We start from the raw sequence: 18,586 nt of genomic DNA, 5'->3' as shown, positions 1-18,586 counted from the left end.
GCTATTCTCAGATATGCTGTGCCCCTCTTTTCTAACAACATGTAACTATATTCTCTTAGGTGGCTCTTTTCCCCCCCAGGCCCTAATGACCCATATTACGGTTATTCCAAAACAGGGTAAAGACCCTTCGCTTTGTAGCAACTACGGCCCCATCTCACTTATAAACATCGATGTCAAAATCTATGCCAAAATTATATCAAAGAGACTTAATTGCCTCCTGCCCCTCCTAATTAACCAAGACCAGGTGGGCTTTGTGCCCGGAAGGGAGGCTAGGGACAATACCATCAGATCTATCTCCCTGATTGACAGAGCCAACAAAAAAGGTGAACCTCTGTGTTTACTATCGATAGATGCTGAAAAAGCATTCGATAGAGTGGACTGGGAATTTATGTGCCAAACGCTCAAAGGTATTGGACTACAAAAAAAGCATTGTGGAGTATAAAAGCCCTCTACGAGTCCCCTTCTGGCCGGGTCAGGGTAAACAGCTCATTGTCCAACTCTTTCTGCATACGGAACGGCACGAGACAGGGGTGCCCGCTGTCCCCTTTACTCTATGTGTTAACTATGGAACACTTGGCAGTCGCAATTCGCAATAACCCTTCCATAGCAGGAATGAAGTTCCAACTAGAAGACCACAAATTAGCATTATTCGCTGATGACATACTCATGTATGTCACTTCCCCTATCAAAAGCCTACCTAATATTTTATCAGAATTAAACAGCTATGGGGCCCTAAGTAATTTTAAAATTAACATGCATAAATCTGAAATGCTAAATATTTCGTTACCGCCCCCTTAGTTTCACAGTTATGCTCCTCGTTCCCATTTAGATGGCGATCAGACTCCTTTGTCTATTTAGGTATACACTTAACCGCTAAGTCCTCACGTCTGTATGATGCTAACCATAAAATTGCACTACACAACGCGGAGCTTGACCTGGAGAAGTGGAACAAACTGCACTTATCTTGGCTTGGAAGAATTAATGCAATCAAAATGGATCTTTTACCACGCCTCCTTTATTTCTTCCAGACCATCCCTCTGTATCTTCCAGCCTCCTTCTTCTCCAGGCTCAAATCAGCGATAATAAGATTTGTGTGGTCCGGTAAACGTCCACGGCTGGCATACCACCTCCTGTGCAGGAATAAACAGTCCGGAGGACTGGGCCTCCCGGATTTCTTGCTCTATAGCTATGCCTCTCTTGGAACTTGCGTTCTCGATCTGTTCCATCACAAGTCAAGTAAGAGATGGGTAGGCCTTGAGATGACACTCTAGGGACATAGCTCGGCGACGCACTTCTGGAGAGAGGGCACTGGGGGAATCCGAGGAGATGACCAGCCTTTCATTACTAGAAACCTAACTCAGTTCGTTAAGCATGGCATCCAAAAATTAAACTTTTCCTCTATACCAGGCCCCCTGACACCAATTTTTGAAAATCCAGACTTTCCAGCAGGTCAGGACAGGATCATGTTCCTTCACAAACATAGAGACAGTTGTCCGGTGGTCCATGACTACGGAGACCAAACCTCAACTAAGACCTTGGGGGCCATCTTTGCTGATGGAGAGCTGCTATGAAAGGCAATTCAGTACCACAATGGACAAAGCGGTCAGAGCACATACAGTGATCTGACAATAACCCAAAATCATAGAACGAGCTCTGAGACGTGGGAACTCTGCAGACCGCAATCCCTAATCCTCTCCAAACAACACTAGAGGCAGCCGTGGATTGCGCCTAACACTGCCTATGCAACTCGGCACAGCCTGAGAAACTAACTAGCCTGAAGATAGAAAATAAGCCTACCTTGCCTCAGAGAAATACCCCAAAGGAAAAGGCAGCCCCCCACATATAATGACTGTGAGTTAAGATGAAAAGACAAACGTAGAGATGAAATAGATTCAGCAAAGTGAGGCCCGACTTTCTTAACAGAGCGAGGATAGAAAAGGTAACTTTGCGGTCTACACAAAACCCTAAAGAAAACCACGCAAAGGGGGCAAAAAGACCCTCCGTACCGAACTAACGGCACGGAGGTACACCCTTTGCGTCCCAGAGCTTCCAGCAACAAATTAGACAAGCTGGACAGAAAAAATAGCAAACAAATAGCAAAGAAGAACTTAGCTATGCAGAGCAGCAGGCCACAGGAATGATCCAGGGAAAAGCAAGTCCAACACTGGAACATTGACAGGAAGCCAGGATCAAAGCATTAGGTGGAGTTAAGTAGAGAAGCACCTAACGACCTCACCAGATCACCTGAGGGAGGAAACTCAGAAGCAGCAGTACCACTTCCCTCCACCAACAGAAGCTCACAGAGAGAATCAGCCGAAGTACCACTTGTGACCACAGGAGGGAGCTCTGCCACAGAATTCACAACAGTACCCCCCCCCCTTGAGGAGGGGTCACCGAACCCTCACCAGAGCCCCCAGGCCGACCAGGATGAGCCACATGAAAGGCACGAACAAGATCGGGAGCATGGACATCAGAGGCAAAAACCCAGGAATTATCTTCCTGAGCATAACCCTTCCATTTAACCAGATACTGGAGTTTCCGTCTAGAAACACGAGAATCCAAAATCTTCTCCACAATATACTCCAATTCCCCCTCCACCAAAACCGGGGCAGGAGGATCAACAGATGGAACCATAGGTGCCACGTATCTCCGCAACAATGACCTATGGAATACGTTATGTATGGAAAAAGAATCTGGAAGGGTCAGACGAAAAGACACAGGATTAAGAACCTCAGAAATCCTATACGGACCAATGAAACGAGGTTTAAACTTCGGAGAGGAAACCTTCATAGGAATATGACGAGAAGATAACCAAACCAGATCCCCAACATGAAGTCGGGGACCCACACGGCGGCTGCGATTAGCGAAACGTTGAGCCTTCTCCTGGGACAAGGTCAAATTGTCCACTACATGAGTCCAAATCTGCTGCAACCTGTCCACCACAGTATCCACACCAGGACAGTCCGAAGACTCAACCTGTCCTGAAGAGAAACGAGGATGGAACCCAGAATTGCAGAAAAATGGCGAAACCAAGGTAGCCGAGCTGGCCCGATTATTAAGGGCGAACTCAGCCAAAGGCAAAAAGGACACCCAGTCATCCTGATCGGCAGAAACAAAGCATCTCAGATATGTTTCCAAGGTCTGATTGGTTCGTTCGGTCTGGCCATTAGTCTGAGGATGGAAAGCCGAGGAAAAAGACAAGTCAATGCCCATCCTACCACAAAAGGCTTGCCAAAACCTTGAAACAAACTGGGAACCTCTGTCAGAAACGATATTCTCTGGAATGCCATGTAAACGAACCACATGCTGGAAGAACAATGGCACCAAATCAGAGGAGGAAGGCAATTTAGACAAGGGTACCAGATGGACCATCTTAGAAAAGCGATCACAGACCACCCAAATGACTGACATCTTTTGAGAAACGGGAAGATCAGAAATAAAATCCATAGAGATATGTGTCCAAGGCCTCTTCGGGACCGGCAAGGGCAAAAGCAACCCACTGGCACGAGAACAGCAGGGCTTAGCCCGAGCACAAATCCCACAGGACTGCACAAAAGCACGCACATCCCGCGACATAGACGGCCACCAAAAGGATCTAGCCACTAACTCTCTGTTACCAAAGACTCCAGGATGACCAGCCAACACCGAACAATGAACCTCAGAGATAACTTTATTGGTCCACCTATCAGGGACAAACAGTCTCTCCGCTGGACAACGATCAGGTTTATTAGCCTGAAATTTTTGCAGCACCCGCCGCAAATCAGGGGAGATGGCAGACACAATTACTCCTTCCTTGAGGATACCCGCCGGCTCAGACAAACCCGGAGAGTCGGCCACAAAACTCCTAGACAGAGCATCCGCCTTCACATTTTTAGAGCCCGGAAGGTACGAAATCACAAAGTCAAAACGGGCAAAAAACAGCAACCAACGAGCCTGTCTAGGATTCAACCGCTTAGCAGACTCAAGATAAGTCAAGTTCTTATGATCAGTCAATACCACCACGCGATGCTTAGCTCCTTCAAGCCAATGACGCCACTCCTCGAATGCCCACTTCATGGCCAGCAACTCTTGGTTGCCCACATCATAATTTCGCTCAGCAGGCGAAAACTTCCTGGAAAAAAAAGCGCATGGTTTCATCACTGAGCAATCAGAAGCTCTCTGCGACAAAACAGCCCCTGCTCCAATCTCAGAAGCATCAACCTCGACCTGGAACGGAAGAGAAACATCTGGTTGACACAACACAGGGGCAGAAGAAAAACGACGCTTCAACTCTTGAAAAGCTTCCACAGCAGCAGAAGACCAATTGACCAAATCAGCACCTTTCTTGGTCAAATCGGTCAATGGTTTGGCAATACTAGAAAAATTGCAGATGAAGCGACGATAAAAATTAGCAAAGCCCAGGAACTTTTGCAGACTTTTCAGAGATGTCGGCTGAGTCCAATCATGGATGGCTTGGACCTTAACAGGATCCATCTCGATAGTAGAAGGGGAAAAGATGAACCCCAAAAATGAAACCTTCTGCACACCAAAGAGACACTTTGATCCCTTCACAAACAAAGAATTAGCACGCAGGACCTGAAAAACTGTTCTGACCTGCTTCACATGAGACTCCCAATCATACGAGAAGATCAAAATGTCATCCAAGTACACAATCAGGAATTTATCCAGGTACTCTCGGAAGATGTCATGCATAAAGGACTGAAACACTGATGGAGCATTGGCAAGTCCGAATGGCATCACTAGATACTCAAAATGACCCTCGGGCGTATTAAATGCAGTTTTCCATTCATCTCCTCGCCTGATACGCACCAGATTATACGCACCACGAAGATCTATCTTGGTGAACCAACTAGCCCCCTTAATCCGAGCAAACAAATCAGATAACAATGGCAAGGGGTACTGAAATTTAACCGTGATCTTATTTAGAAAGCGGTAATCTAATAAGGGCTCAGCGAACCATCCTTCTTGGCTACAAAAAAGAACCCTGCTCCTAATGGTGACGATGACGGGCGAATATGCCCCTTCTCCAGGGATTCCTTCACATAACTGCGCATAGCGGCGTGCTCAGGCACGGATAAATTAAACTGTCGACCTTTTGGGAATTTACTACCAGGAATCAAATTGATAGCACAATCACAATCCCTATGCGGAGGTAGGGCATCGGACTTGGGCTCATCAAATACATCCCGGTAATCAGACAAGAACTCTGGAACCTCAGAAGGGGTGGATGACGAAATTGACAGAAATGGAACATCACCATGTACCCCCTGACAACCCCAGCTGGACACCGACATGGATTTCCAATCTAATACTGGATTATGGGCTTGTAGCCATGGCAACCCCAACACGACCACATCATGCAGATTATGCAACACCAGAAAGCGAATAACCTCCTGATGTGCAGGAGCCATGCTCATGGTCAGCTGGGTCCAGTATTGAGGCTTATTCTTGGCCAAAGGCGTGGCATCAATTCCTCTTAATGGAATAGGACACCGCAAAGGCTCCAAGAGAAACCCACAACGTTTAGCATAATCCAAATCCATCAGATTCAGGGCAGCGCCTGAATCCACAAATGCCATGACAGAATACGATGACAAAGAGCATATCAAGGTAATGGACAGAAGGAATTTTGACTGTACTGTACCAATGGTGGCAGACCTAGCGAACCGCTTAGTGCGCTTAGGACAATCAGAGATAGCATGAGTGGAATCACCACAGTAGAAACACAGCCCATTCAGACGTCTGTGTTCTTGCCGTTCAACTCTGGTCAAAGTCCTATCGCACTGCATAGGCTCAGGTTTAAGCTCAGGTAATACCGCCAAATGGTGCACAGATTTACGCTCACGCAAGCGTCGACCGATCTGAATGGCCAAAGACATAGACTCATTCAAACCAGCAGGCATAGGAAATCCCACCATGACATCCTTAAGGGCTTCAGAGAGACCCTTTCTGAACATAGCTGCCAGCGCAGATTCATTCCATTGAGTGAGCACGGACCACTTTCTAAATTTCTGACAATATACCTCTATCTCATCCTGACCCTGACAAAGAGCCAGCAAATTTTTCTCTGCCTGATCCACTGAATTAGGTTCATCGTACAGCAATCCGAGCGCCAGGAAAAATGCATCGATATTACTCAATGCAGGATCTCCTGGCGCAAGAGAAAACGCCCAGTCCTGAGGGTCGCCGCGCAAAAAAGAAATAACAATCAAAACCTGTTGAACTGGATCACCAGAGGAGCGAGGTTTCAAGGCCAGAAATAATTTACAATTATTTTTGAAACTCAGAAACTTAGTTCTATCTCCAAAAAAGAAATCAGGAATAGGAATTCTTGGTTCTAACATAGATTTCTGATCAATAGTGTCTTGAATCTTTTGTACACTTGCCGAGAGCTGATCCACAAATGAAGACAGACTTCTAATGTCCATCGCTACACCTGTATACTGAACCACCCAAATGTCTAGGGGAAAAAAAAGGCAAAACACAGTGCAAAGAAAAAAAAATGGTCTCAGAACTTCTTTTTTCCCTCTATTGAGAATCATTAGTACTTTTGGCTTCCTGTACTGTTATGAAAGGCAATTCAGTACCACAATGGACATAGCGGTCAGAGCACATACAGTGATCTGACAATAACCCAAAATCATAGAACGAGCTCTGAGACGTGGGAACTCTGCAGACCGCAATCCCTAATCCTCTCCAAACAACACTAGAGGCAGCCGTGGATTGCGCCTAACACTGCCTATGCAACTCGGCACAGCCTGAGAAACTAACTAGCCTGAAGATAGAAAGTAAGCCTACCTTGCCTCAGAGAAATACCCCAAAGGAAAAGGCAGCCCCCCACATATAATGACTGTGAGTTAAGATGAAAAGACAAACGTAGAGATGAAATAGATTCAGCAAAGTGAGGCCCGACTTTCTTAACAGAGCGAGGATAGAAAAGGTAACTTTGCGGTCTACACAAAACCCTAAAGAAAACCACACAAAGGGGGCAAAAAGACCCTCCGTACCGAACTAACGGCACGGAGGTACACCCTTTGCGTCCCAGAGCTTCCAGCAACAAATTAGACAAGCTGGACAGAAAAAATAGCAAACAAATAGCAAAGAAGAACTTAGCTATGCAGAGCAGCAGGCCACAGGAATGATCCAGGGAAAAGCAAGTCCAACACTGGAACATTGACAGGAAGCCAGGATCAAAGCATTAGGTGGAGTTAAGTAGAGAAGCACCTAACAACCTCACCAAATCACCTGAAGGAGGAAACTCAGAAGCAGCAGTACCACTTCCCTCCACCAACAGAAGCTCACAGAGAGAATCAGCCGAAGTACCACTTGTGACCACAGGAGGGAGCTCTGCCACAGAATTCACAACAGAGAGCCGCCGCAGGGCTCGTGGTTCTTCTATGAGCAAATCAAAAGCTATCTCACTGTTATCTAGGCGGGCTGACATCTTTAGACAGTTAACTTCTTTCGAGTCCGTGTGCCTTGGTGGGGGCCCCTTGTCCCACACAATATCATTGCTATATAGAATGTTCCAGGGCTGTCAGCCAACTTCACTTGACCCTCCTACAGTCTTCTTAAAATGTGACAATGAATTAAGCACGCAACTGACTCTGGAGGAACGCCTCAAGAGTCTGCTCTTTACCTTCAGATCTTCACTTTGCTCAGATTACCAAGAAAGAAGCTATAAACTCATGGCCAGATGGTACAGATGTCCGTCTAGTATTCACCTTATGTTCCCCACCACCCCCGACACTTGCTGGAGGTGCTGGAACGACAGTGGTACCTACCCCCACATCTGGTGGTCCTGCCCGCCTATTCACGACTTCTGGGTGGGCATCTTCGCACTTTATAACAAATTATCTCTCCACAGAGTCTAACCCACCATGTAATTGGCCCTGTTGTCTGTATGTGACCTCTCCATCGCCAAATTCAAGAAAGGTCTACTACGACATTTCCTAACAGCTGCACGTAACGTGATCCCTCGTTTCTGGAAACAGTCAATATCCCCCTCACGGGCTGACTTTGTGGTTGAACTAAACCACATTTACAGGATGGAGCAATTGGTTGGCCAGGATACTAGAACTGCAGACAAAGTGTTTAACACTTGGTCTCCCTGGATTGCTTTTAGAGAATCCGAGGAACTGAACACTTGGCTACACTGATTGATCCTATTGGTCCCCTTGCGGCCCATAGTCATAAATCCTTTAGACAGTAAATATTACATTAACAGACATACCTTAGCATAAAAGAATAATAGTCTCAATTTAGTCGGGACTGAAGACCAGATTCTTCCTACCCTTACCTCACCCACCCTTCCTCACCTCCCCCCTTTTTTTTCTTCTCTCTCTCTCTCTCTCTCTCTCCTCTTCTTCTCTCCCTTCTCTTATTCTCTTCCTTCTCTCTCCACCTCTCTTTTCTACTTTCTCTTTGCTTGGCCTGGCCTCATGTAGATTCCTGTTATGATTAGGTGGCCTTGGAGCAGCATGAAAACTTTCACTGGAGTAGGTGGTAACTATACTGACTGCAAACCCTGATCTTATCATTGCAACTAGAAGTAGCTGTGGGGTGTGCCTAACAAAACCTAGACGCCTCGACACAGCCGGAGGACTAAATACCCCTAAAGATGGAAATAGGAAAACTATCTTGCCTCAGAGTAGACCCCCAAAGGATAGGCAGCCCCCCACAAATAATGACTGTGAGTAGGAGAGGAAAAGACACACGCAGGCAGAAAACAGGCTATAGCAAAGGAGGCCACTTCTAGCTAAATAGAAAAGGACAGGACAGGATACTAAGCGGTCAGCATAAAAAATACTACAAAAATATCCACAGCAGAAAATACAAAACTCCACCACCTAACTAAAGATGTGGAGAGTATATCTGCAACTCCAGAGAATCCAACCAGACTGAGAAAAACAACTGACACAGTCTAAGCTGGACAAATAGAAACAAAAGATCAGCACTGAAAATAAGCACACAGCATGTGTGCTTCAGAAAAAGAAACAGACACTTATCTTTGCTGAATTGGCAGCTAAGCAGGAGAGGCCAGGCAGAGATCCAACACTTCCAAAGAAACATTGACTACTGGCATGGACTAATGAGTCCTGCAAAGCTAAATAGCCCAGTCAGAATTGCAATTAGCAGATACACCTGTCCAAGACTGCAGCCCAGGGACAACTGCATTACGATCTACAACCACCGGAGGGAGCCCAAAAGCAGAATTCACAACAGTACCCCCCCTTGAGGAGGGGTCACCGAACCCTCACCAGAGCCCCCAGGCCGATCAGGATGAGCCAGATGAAAGATACGAACCAAATCAGTGGCATGGACATCAGAGGCAAAAACCCAAGAATTATCCTCCTGGCCATAACCCTTCCATTTGACAAGGTACTGATGCTTCCACCTCGAAAAACGGGAATCCAAAATCTTCTCAACAACATATTCCAACTCCCCATCAACCAACACAGGGGCCGGAGGATCAACAGAGGGAACAACGGGCTCCACATATTTCCGCAATAAAGATCTATGGAAGACATTATGGATAGCAAAAGAAGCCGGAAGCGCCAGACGAAAAGACACCGGATTAATAATCTCAGAAATCCTATAAGGACCAATAAACCGAGGCTTAAACTTAGGAGAAGAAACCTTCATAGGAGCATGACGGGAAGACAACCAAACCAGATCCCCAACCCGAAGCCGGGAACAAACACACCGACGACGGTTAGCAAAACGTTGAGCCTCCTCCTGAGACAACACCAAATTGTCCACCACATGAGCCCAAATCTGCTGCAACCTGTCAACCACAGAATCCACACCAGGACAGTCAGAAGGCTCAACCTGCCCAGAAGAAAAACGAGGATGAAAACCAAAATTACAAAAGAAAGGCGAAACCAAAGTAACCGAACTAGCCCGATTATTAAAGGCAAACTCGGCCAATGGCAAAAAAGCCACCCAATCATTCTGATCAGCAGACACAAAGCATCTCAAATAAGTCTCCAAGATTAGTTCACTCGGTCTGGCCGTTTGTCTGAGGATGAAATGCAGAAGAAAAAGACAAATCAATGCCCAGCTTGGCACAAAAGGCCCGCCAAAACCTAGAAACAAACTGGGAACCTCTGTCGGACAAAATATTCTCCGGAATACCATGCAAACGGACCACATGCTGAAAAAACAACGGAACCAAATCAGAAGAAGAAGGCAATTTAGGCAAAGGCACCAAATGAACCATCTTAGAGAATCGGTCACAAACAACCCAGATAACCGACATCCTCTGGGAAACAGGAAGATCGGAAATAAAATGCATAGAAATATGCGTCCAGGGCCTCTCAGGGACCGGCAATGGCAAAAGCACCCCACTAGCATGGGAGCAACAAGGCTTGGCCGGCGCACAAGTCCCACAGGACTGCACAAAAGAACGCACATCACGCGACAAAGAAGGCCACCAAAAGGACCTACCAACCAAGTCTCTGGTACCAAAAATGCCAGGATGACCAGCCAACATGGAACAGTGAACCTCAGAAATCACTCTACTAGTCCATCTGTCAGGAACAAACAGTTTCCCCACAGGACAACGGTCAGGTTTGTCAGCCTGAAATTCCTGAAGAACCCGTCGTAAATCAGGAGAAATGGCAGAAAGGACCACCCCTTCTTTCAGAATACCGACCGGTTCCAAGACCTCAGGAGAATCAGGAAAAAAACTCCTAGAGAGGGCATCAGCCTTAATATTCTTAGAACCCGGAAGGTACGAGACCACGAAATCAAAACGAGAAAAAAACAAGGACCATCGAGCCTGTCTAGGATTCAACTGTTTGGCACACTCGAGGTAAATCAGATTCTTATGATCGGTCAAGACCACAATACGGTGCTTAGCTCCCTCAAGCCAATGTCGCCACTCCTCAAACTCCCACTTCATAGCCAACAACTCCCGATTGCCGACATCATAATTGCGTTCAGCAGGCGAAAACTTACGGGAAAAGAAGGCACACGGTTTCATTAAGGAACCAACAGGATCCCTCTGAGACAAAACGGCCCCTGCCCCAATCTCAGAAGCGTCAACCTCAACCTGAAACGGAAGAGAAACATCCGGTTGACGCAACACTGGAGCAGAAGTAAAACAACGTTTAAGTTCCTGAAAGGCAGAGACAGCCGCAGGGGACCAATTCGCCACATCAGCGCCCTTCTTCGTCAAATCAGTCAAGGGTTTAACCACGCTGGAAAAATTAGCCATGAAACGGCGATAAAAATGAGCAAAACCCAAAAATTTCTGAAGGCTCTTCACGGATGTGGGCTGAATCCAATCATGAATGGCCTGAACCTTAACCGGATCCATCTCTATAGACGAGGGAGAAAAAATAAAGCCCAAAAAGGAAACCTTCTGCACCCCAAAAAGACACTTAGATCCTTTCACAAACAAGGCATTGTCACGAAGGATCTGAAATACCATCCTGACCTGCTGCACATGAGACTACCAATCATCGGAAAAAATCAAAATATCATCCAAATATACAATCAAGAATTTATCAAGATAATTCCGGAAGATATCATGCATGAAGGACTGAAAAACAGATGGAGCATTAGAGAGTCCGAATGGCATCACAAGGTATTCAAAATGTCCTTCGGGCGTGTTAAACGCAGTTTTCCATTCATCACCCTGCTTTATACGAACAAGATTATAAGCCCCCCGAAGTTCAATCTTCGTAAACCAACTAGCTCCCTTAATCCTAGCAAACAAATCGGGAAGCAAAGGTAAAGGGTATTGAAACTTGACCGTGATCTTATTCAAGAGGCGATAATCAATACAGGGTCTTAAGGAACCATCTTTTTTAGCAACAAAAAAGAACCCCGCTCCCAACGGTGAAGAAGATGGCCGAATATGCCCTTTCTCCAAAGACTCCTTAATATAGCTCCGCATGGCGGTATGTTCAGGTACAGACAGGTTGAAAAGTCGGCCTTTAGGAAACTTACAGCCTGGAATCAAGTCAATAGCACAATCGCAGTCCCTGTGCGGTGGAAGGAAACTGGACTTGGGCTCATCGAATACATCCTGAAAATCAGACAAAAACTCCAGAATTTCAGAAGAGGAAGAAGGGGCGATTGACATCAGAGGAACATCATTATGAACCCCCTGACAACCCCAACTAGTCACAGACATGGACTTCCAATCCAAAACAGGATTATGTACCTGTAACCACGGAAAACCCAGCACGATCGCATCATGCAAATTATGCAACACCAGAAATCGACAATCTTCCTGATGGGCTGGCGCCATGCGCATGGTCACCTGTGTCCAAAACTGGGGCTTATTTTTAGCCAAGGGTGTAGCATCAATGCCCCTTAAAGGAATAGGGTTCTGCAGAGGCTGCAAGGGAAAACCACAACGCCTAGCAAAGTCAAAGTCCATTAAGTTCAAGGCGGCGCCTGAATCCACAAACGCCATGACAGAAAATGATGATAATAAGCAGATCAAGGACACAGATAACAGAAATTTAGGTTGTACAGTACTGATGGTAAATGAACTGGCGATCCTCTTTGTCCGCTTAGGGCAGACAGAAATGACATGGGAAGCGTCACCACAATAATAACACAACCTATTGAGACGTCTGAAACCTTGTCGTTCTGATTAAAAGACAGAATCCTATCACACTGCATAGGCTCAGGAATTTGCTCTGAGGATAACGCCATAGCACGCTCAGTTCTGCGCTCCCGCAAGCGCCGGTCAATCTGAATGGCCAGAGACATAGAATCACTCAGATTGGAGGGTGTGGGAAACCCCACCATAACATCTTTAACGGATTCAGAAAGACCCTTTCTGAAAATTGCCACCAAAGCATCATTATTCCATTTAGTCATCACAGACCATTTTCTGAATTTCTGACAATACAATTCAGCCGCCTCTTGCCCCTGAGACAGGGCCAACAAGGTCTTCTCAGCTTGATCCACCGAATTAGGTTCATCATACAATAATCCTAACGCCTGAAAGAAGGAGTCTACATTAAGCAAAGCCGGATCCCCAGATTCCAGGAAAAATGCCCAATCCTGTGGATCACCATGCAGCAGGGAGATGATGATTTTAACCTGCTGAATGGAATCACCGGAGGATCGAGGTTTCAATGCAAAAAACAGCTTACAGTTGTTTTTAAAACTCAAAAATTTGGACCTGTCACCAAAAACAAATCAGGAGTAGGAATCTTCGGTTCTAAAGCCGGAGTCTGAACAATATAATCAGAAATACCCTGTACCCTAGCAGCAAGCTGGTCTACATGAGAAGTTAATTCCTGAACATTCAGGCTAGCACAAGGCTCCTCAGCCACCCAGAAATAAAGAGGGAGGAGAAGACAAAACAGACTGAAGAAAAAAAAATGGCTCAAGACCTTTCCTCCCTTCTTCTGAGATGCATTTAACTCATTGTTGGCCAGTAGTACTGTTATGATTAGGTGGCCTTGGAGCAGCATGAAAACCTTCACTGGAGTAGGTGGTAACTATACTGACCGCAAACCCTGATCTTATCATTGCAACTAGAAGTAGCCGTGGGGTGTGCCTAAGAAAACCTAGACACCTCGACACAGCCGAAAGACTAAATACCCCTAAAGATGGAAATAAGAAAACTATCTTGCCTCAGTGTAGACCCCCAAAGGATAGGAAGCCCCCCACAAATAATGACTGTGAGTAGGAGGGGAAATAACACACGCAGGCAGAAAACAGGCTATAGCAAAGGAGGCCACTTCTAGCTAAATAGAAAAGGACAGGACAGGATACTAAGCGGTCAGCATAAAAAATACTACAAAAATATTCACAGCAGAAAATACAAAACTCCACCACCTAACTAAAGATGTGGAGATTATATCTGCAACTCCAGAGAATCCAACCAGACTGAGAAAAACAACTGACACAGTCTAAGCTGGACAAATAGAAACAAAAGATCAGCACTGAAAATAAGCACACAGCATGTGTGCTTCAGAAAAAGAAACAGACACTTATCTTTGCTGAATTGGCAGCTAAGCAGGAGAGGCCAGGCAGAGATCCAACACTTCCAAAGAAACATTGACTACTGGCATGGACTAATGAGTCCTGCAAAGCTAAATAGCCCAGTCAGAATTGCAATTAGCAGATACACCTGTCCAAGACTGCAGCCCAGGGACAACTGCAATACCATCTACAACCACCGGAGGGAGCCCAAAAGCAGAATTCACAACAGATTCCATAACTGACATTGAGTGCTCGGACGCGCCTAGGCACTCTTGCTTTCATCCGGCGGCTTGGCCCCACCTGGAGCTGGTCGTTGGCTGAATAGTGGGAGCCTCTGATGTATACATCATAAGCAATCTTTTCAAGCTATTAGGCCTCTGATTAAGTCAGAGGTAACTTGTTCACAAAGTTACAACTTTAATGATTTGTTGATCAATGTTTGAGTGTTGAAACTTTTAGTATACAGCTGTTCATTTTTGTATCAATCTCACAATCCTGTATGTGCCTATAACTGCATTTAAACATCCGATTATAACTGTGTTATTTACATGCAAATCAATAAACTTGATTTACAAAAAATTGCCACAATACACTCTTCCTACTATGGAATACCTATTCAGGCATTGTACGCTGTGCTACTTTCACCGGATGGCCACGCTTTTGACAAACGTTTTTGGCATGATACGGGCCTGCCAGATGACAGCTGTTGCGATGTAGATGGCTGCTGCGGATCATCCTCCTCCGCTTCTGAGCTACTGGCAGCGGCACCCTCTTCCCTCAATGGCTGCCAATCTGGGTCAACAACTGGGTCATCTATCACCTCCTCTTCAATGTCATGTGCACCTTCCTCTGTGTCACCATGTAAGGTGCTATAGCGTTGGGGATGGGCAACATAGTCTCATCAGGGTCAGATTCTGGCTCAGTACACTGCGAGGGCAATGTAGTGATCTGAGTCAATGGAACAGCATTATAATCTAGCTGTGGCTGTGCATCAGTGCACTCCATGCCCGATTCATCTTGTAATGGGTAGTTAACAATTTCCCTTTCTAACCCAGGCACGGTATGTGTAAAGAGCTCCATGGAGTAACCTGTAGTGTCGCCTGATGCATCCTTCACTTTTGGTTTGGGTGAAGGACACAAGGAAACATCTTGCTCCTGACCTGGAGCATCCACTGACGACTCGCTGCTTTTATATTTGGAACTTTCTGAAGAGGAGGCGAAAGAGCTAGAGGCTGAGTCAGCAAGGAAAGCCAAAACTTTTTCCCGCTGCTCCGGCTTTAAAAGCTGTTTTCCTACTCCCAGATAAGGGGACCTTCGAGGCCTTGTGTAGCCAGACGATGACGCTGGTTCAACACCTCCAGCCTTAGGTGCTATTGTGCTTTTGCCACTACCACCAGATGCACCACCACCATCACCATCAGTACCAGCTGGCAACCACCGCCCACGGGCTCTTCCATCAGACTTCCTCATTTTTTGGAAAATCTAACCAAAATAACAACCGTTATATGGTACTGTAAAACAAGGAAGAAGGTGTATATAAACTTGTTGAGAATTTAAATCTCCCTTTTTTGGGGGGGAGACTGAACCAAAACTCAGGCCCTGTGCATAAAACAACACAATGCAAGTGGCAGAAAGTGGCTGGCTGATATACGACAAACTAACAGGACTGAAGTATATCCACTTTGTGAGAATTTGAATCTCACTTTTTTGGGGGGAGACTGAACCAAAACTCAGGCCCAGTGTATAAAACAACACAATGTAAGTGGCAGAAAGTGGCTGGAAGATATATGAAAAAATACAAGGACTGTAGTACAATTTCAGTCTCCCTACAATGATCTCAGGACAAGTATTACAGCAATAAAAAGGACTGCTGCACACAAAAGTGTGGACAAATAAACAAGAGAACTGTGCACAAAGGAGCAACAGGACTTTTGTTTTTCAAAAAGCAGTTGGTTTGCACAGCAGCGTGCAAACAGCTATGCAGCTATCAGGGAGCCTTATAAGGCAGCCTAATAAGCTACACAGCTGATGCACAAAAATATAACCTCCACTGTCTCTGCAAAAAAATGGTGGTGTTGGACAGTGGAAATCGTTACAGCACAAGCAGTTTGGGGGTTAATCTCACCTTTCCGCTGACTCATAGTTACATAGTTATTAAGGTTGAAGGAAGACTGTAAGTCCATCAAGTTCAACCCATAGCCTAACCTAACATGCCCTAACATGTTGATCCAGAGAAAGGCAAAAAAAAACCATGAGTAAGCTCCACCTTGGGGGAAAAAAATTCCTTCCCGACTCCACATACGGCAATCAGACTAGTTCCCTGGATCAACGCCCTATCAAGGAATCTAGTGTATATACCCTGTAACATTATACTTTTCCAGAAAGGTATCCAGTCCCCTCTTAAATTTAAATAACGAATCACTCATTACAACATCATACGGCAGAGAGTTCCATAGTCTCACTGCTCTTACAGTAAAGAATCAACGTCTGTTATTATGCTTACACCTTTTTTCCTCCAAACGTAGAGGATGCCCCCTTGTCCCTGTTTCAGGTCTATGATTAAAAAGATCATCAGAAAGGTCTTTGTACTGTCCCCTCATATATTTATACATTAAAATAAGATCACCCCTTAGTCTTCGTTTTTCCAAACTAAATAGCCCCTAGTGTAAAAACCTATCTTGGTATTGCAGACCCCCCAGTCCTCTAATAACCTTGGTCGCTCTTCTCTGCACCCGCTCCAGTTCAGCTATGTCTTTCTTATACACCGGAGACCAGAACTGTGCACAGTATTCTAAGTGTGGTCGAACTAGTGACTTGTATAGAGGTAAAATTATGTTCTCCTCATGAGCATCTATGCCTTTTTCATTGACAGCTTTGCCCAGAGTTTTAGAATTAAGCACATAATTATACATCTTATTACTTCTACCCAAGTACATGACCTTACATTTATCCCCATTAAAGCTCATTTGCCATTTATCAGCCCAAGCTTCTAGTTTACATAAATCCTCCTGTAATATAAAATTGTCCTCCCCTGTATTGATTACCCTGCAGAGTTTGGTGTCTTCTGGAAATATTGAAATTCTACTCTGAATGCCCCATACAAGGTCATTAATAAATATGTTAAAAAGAAGAGGGCCCAATACTGACCCCTGTGGTACCCCACTGCTAACCGCTACCCAGTCCGAGTGTGCTCCATTAATAACCACCCTTTGTTTCCTATCCCTGAGCCAGCTCTCAACCCACTTACACATATTTTTCCCTATCCCCATTATTCTCATTTTATGTATCAAACTTTTGTGTGGCACCGTATCAAAAGCTTTTGAAAAGTCCATATACACTACATCCACTGGGTTCCCTTGGTCCAGTTCGGAACTTACCTCTTCATAGAAGCTGATCAGATTAGTCTGACATGAACGGTCCCTAGTAAACCCGTACTGATACTGGGTCATGAGGTTATTCCTCTTCAGATACTCCAGCATAGCATCCCTTAGAATGCCCTCCAGGATTTTACCCACAGTAGAGGTTAAGCTTACTGGCCTATAATTACCGAGTTCAGTTTTTGTCCCCTTTTTTGAATATTGGCACCACATTTGCTATACGCCAGTCCTGTGGTACAGACCCTGTTATTATGGAGTCTTTAACCCCTTAGTGACAGAGCCAATTTGGTACTTAATGACCAGGCCAATTTTTGCAATTCTGACCACTGTCACTTTATGAGGTTATAACTCTAGAACGCTTCAACGGATCCCACTGATTCTGAGAATGTTTTTTCGTGACATATTGTACTTCATGTCAGTGGTAAAATTTCTTCGATATTACTTGTGATTATTTATGAAAAAAAACGGAAATATGGCGAAAATTTTTAAAATTTTGCAATTTTCAAATTTTGTATTTTTATGCCCTTAAATCAGAGAAATATGTCACGAAAAATAGTTAATAAATAACATTTCCCACATGTCTACTTTACATCAGCACAATTTTGGAAACAAAATTTTTTTTTGTTAGGGAGTTATAAGGGTTAAAAGTTGACCAGCAATTTCTCATTTTTACAACACCATTTTTTTTTGTGACCACATCACATTTGAAGTCATTTTGAGGGGTCTATATGATAGAAAATAACGAAGTGTGACACCATTCTAAAAACTACACCCCTCAAGGTTCTCAAAACCACATTCAAGAAGTTTATTAACCCTTTACGTGCTTCACAGAAACTGAAACAATGTGGAAGGAAAAAATGAACATTTAACTTTTTTTTGCAAACATCTTAATTCAGAACCATTTTTTTTATTTTCACAAGTGTAAAAACAGAAATGTAACCATAAATTTTGTTATGCAATTTCTCCTGAATACGCCAATATCCGATATGTGGGGGTAAACCACTTTTTGGGCGCACCGCAGAACTTAGAAGTGAAGGAGCGCCGTTTGACTTTTTCAATGCAGAATTGGCTGGAATTGAGATCGGACGCCATGTCACGTTTAGAGAGCCCCTGATGTGCCTAAACAGTGGAAACTCCCCACAAGTGACACCATTTTGGAAACTAGACCCCTTAAGGAACTTATCTAGATGTGTGGTGAGCACTTTGAACCCCCAAGTGCTTCACAGAAGTTTATAACGTAGAGCCATGAA

At 44.9% G+C, this 18,586-nt stretch overlaps 1 protein-coding gene across 1 annotated transcript in view; it reads left to right on the top strand.

The window, feature by feature from the left end:
- Nucleotides 1–18,586, top strand: part of LOC138663497 (oocyte zinc finger protein XlCOF22-like) — a 53,290-nt gene that overhangs the window by 11,809 nt on the left and 22,895 nt on the right. The window lies entirely within an intron of this gene.

The sequence above is a fragment of the Ranitomeya imitator genome, chromosome 2, assembly GCF_032444005.1.
Source record: "Ranitomeya imitator isolate aRanImi1 chromosome 2, aRanImi1.pri, whole genome shotgun sequence".
NCBI classification, from domain to species: domain Eukaryota; kingdom Metazoa; phylum Chordata; class Amphibia; order Anura; family Dendrobatidae; genus Ranitomeya; species Ranitomeya imitator.
The sequence above is the reverse complement of the archived record's forward strand: the minus strand, read 5'-3'. Positions and strand labels throughout refer to the sequence as shown.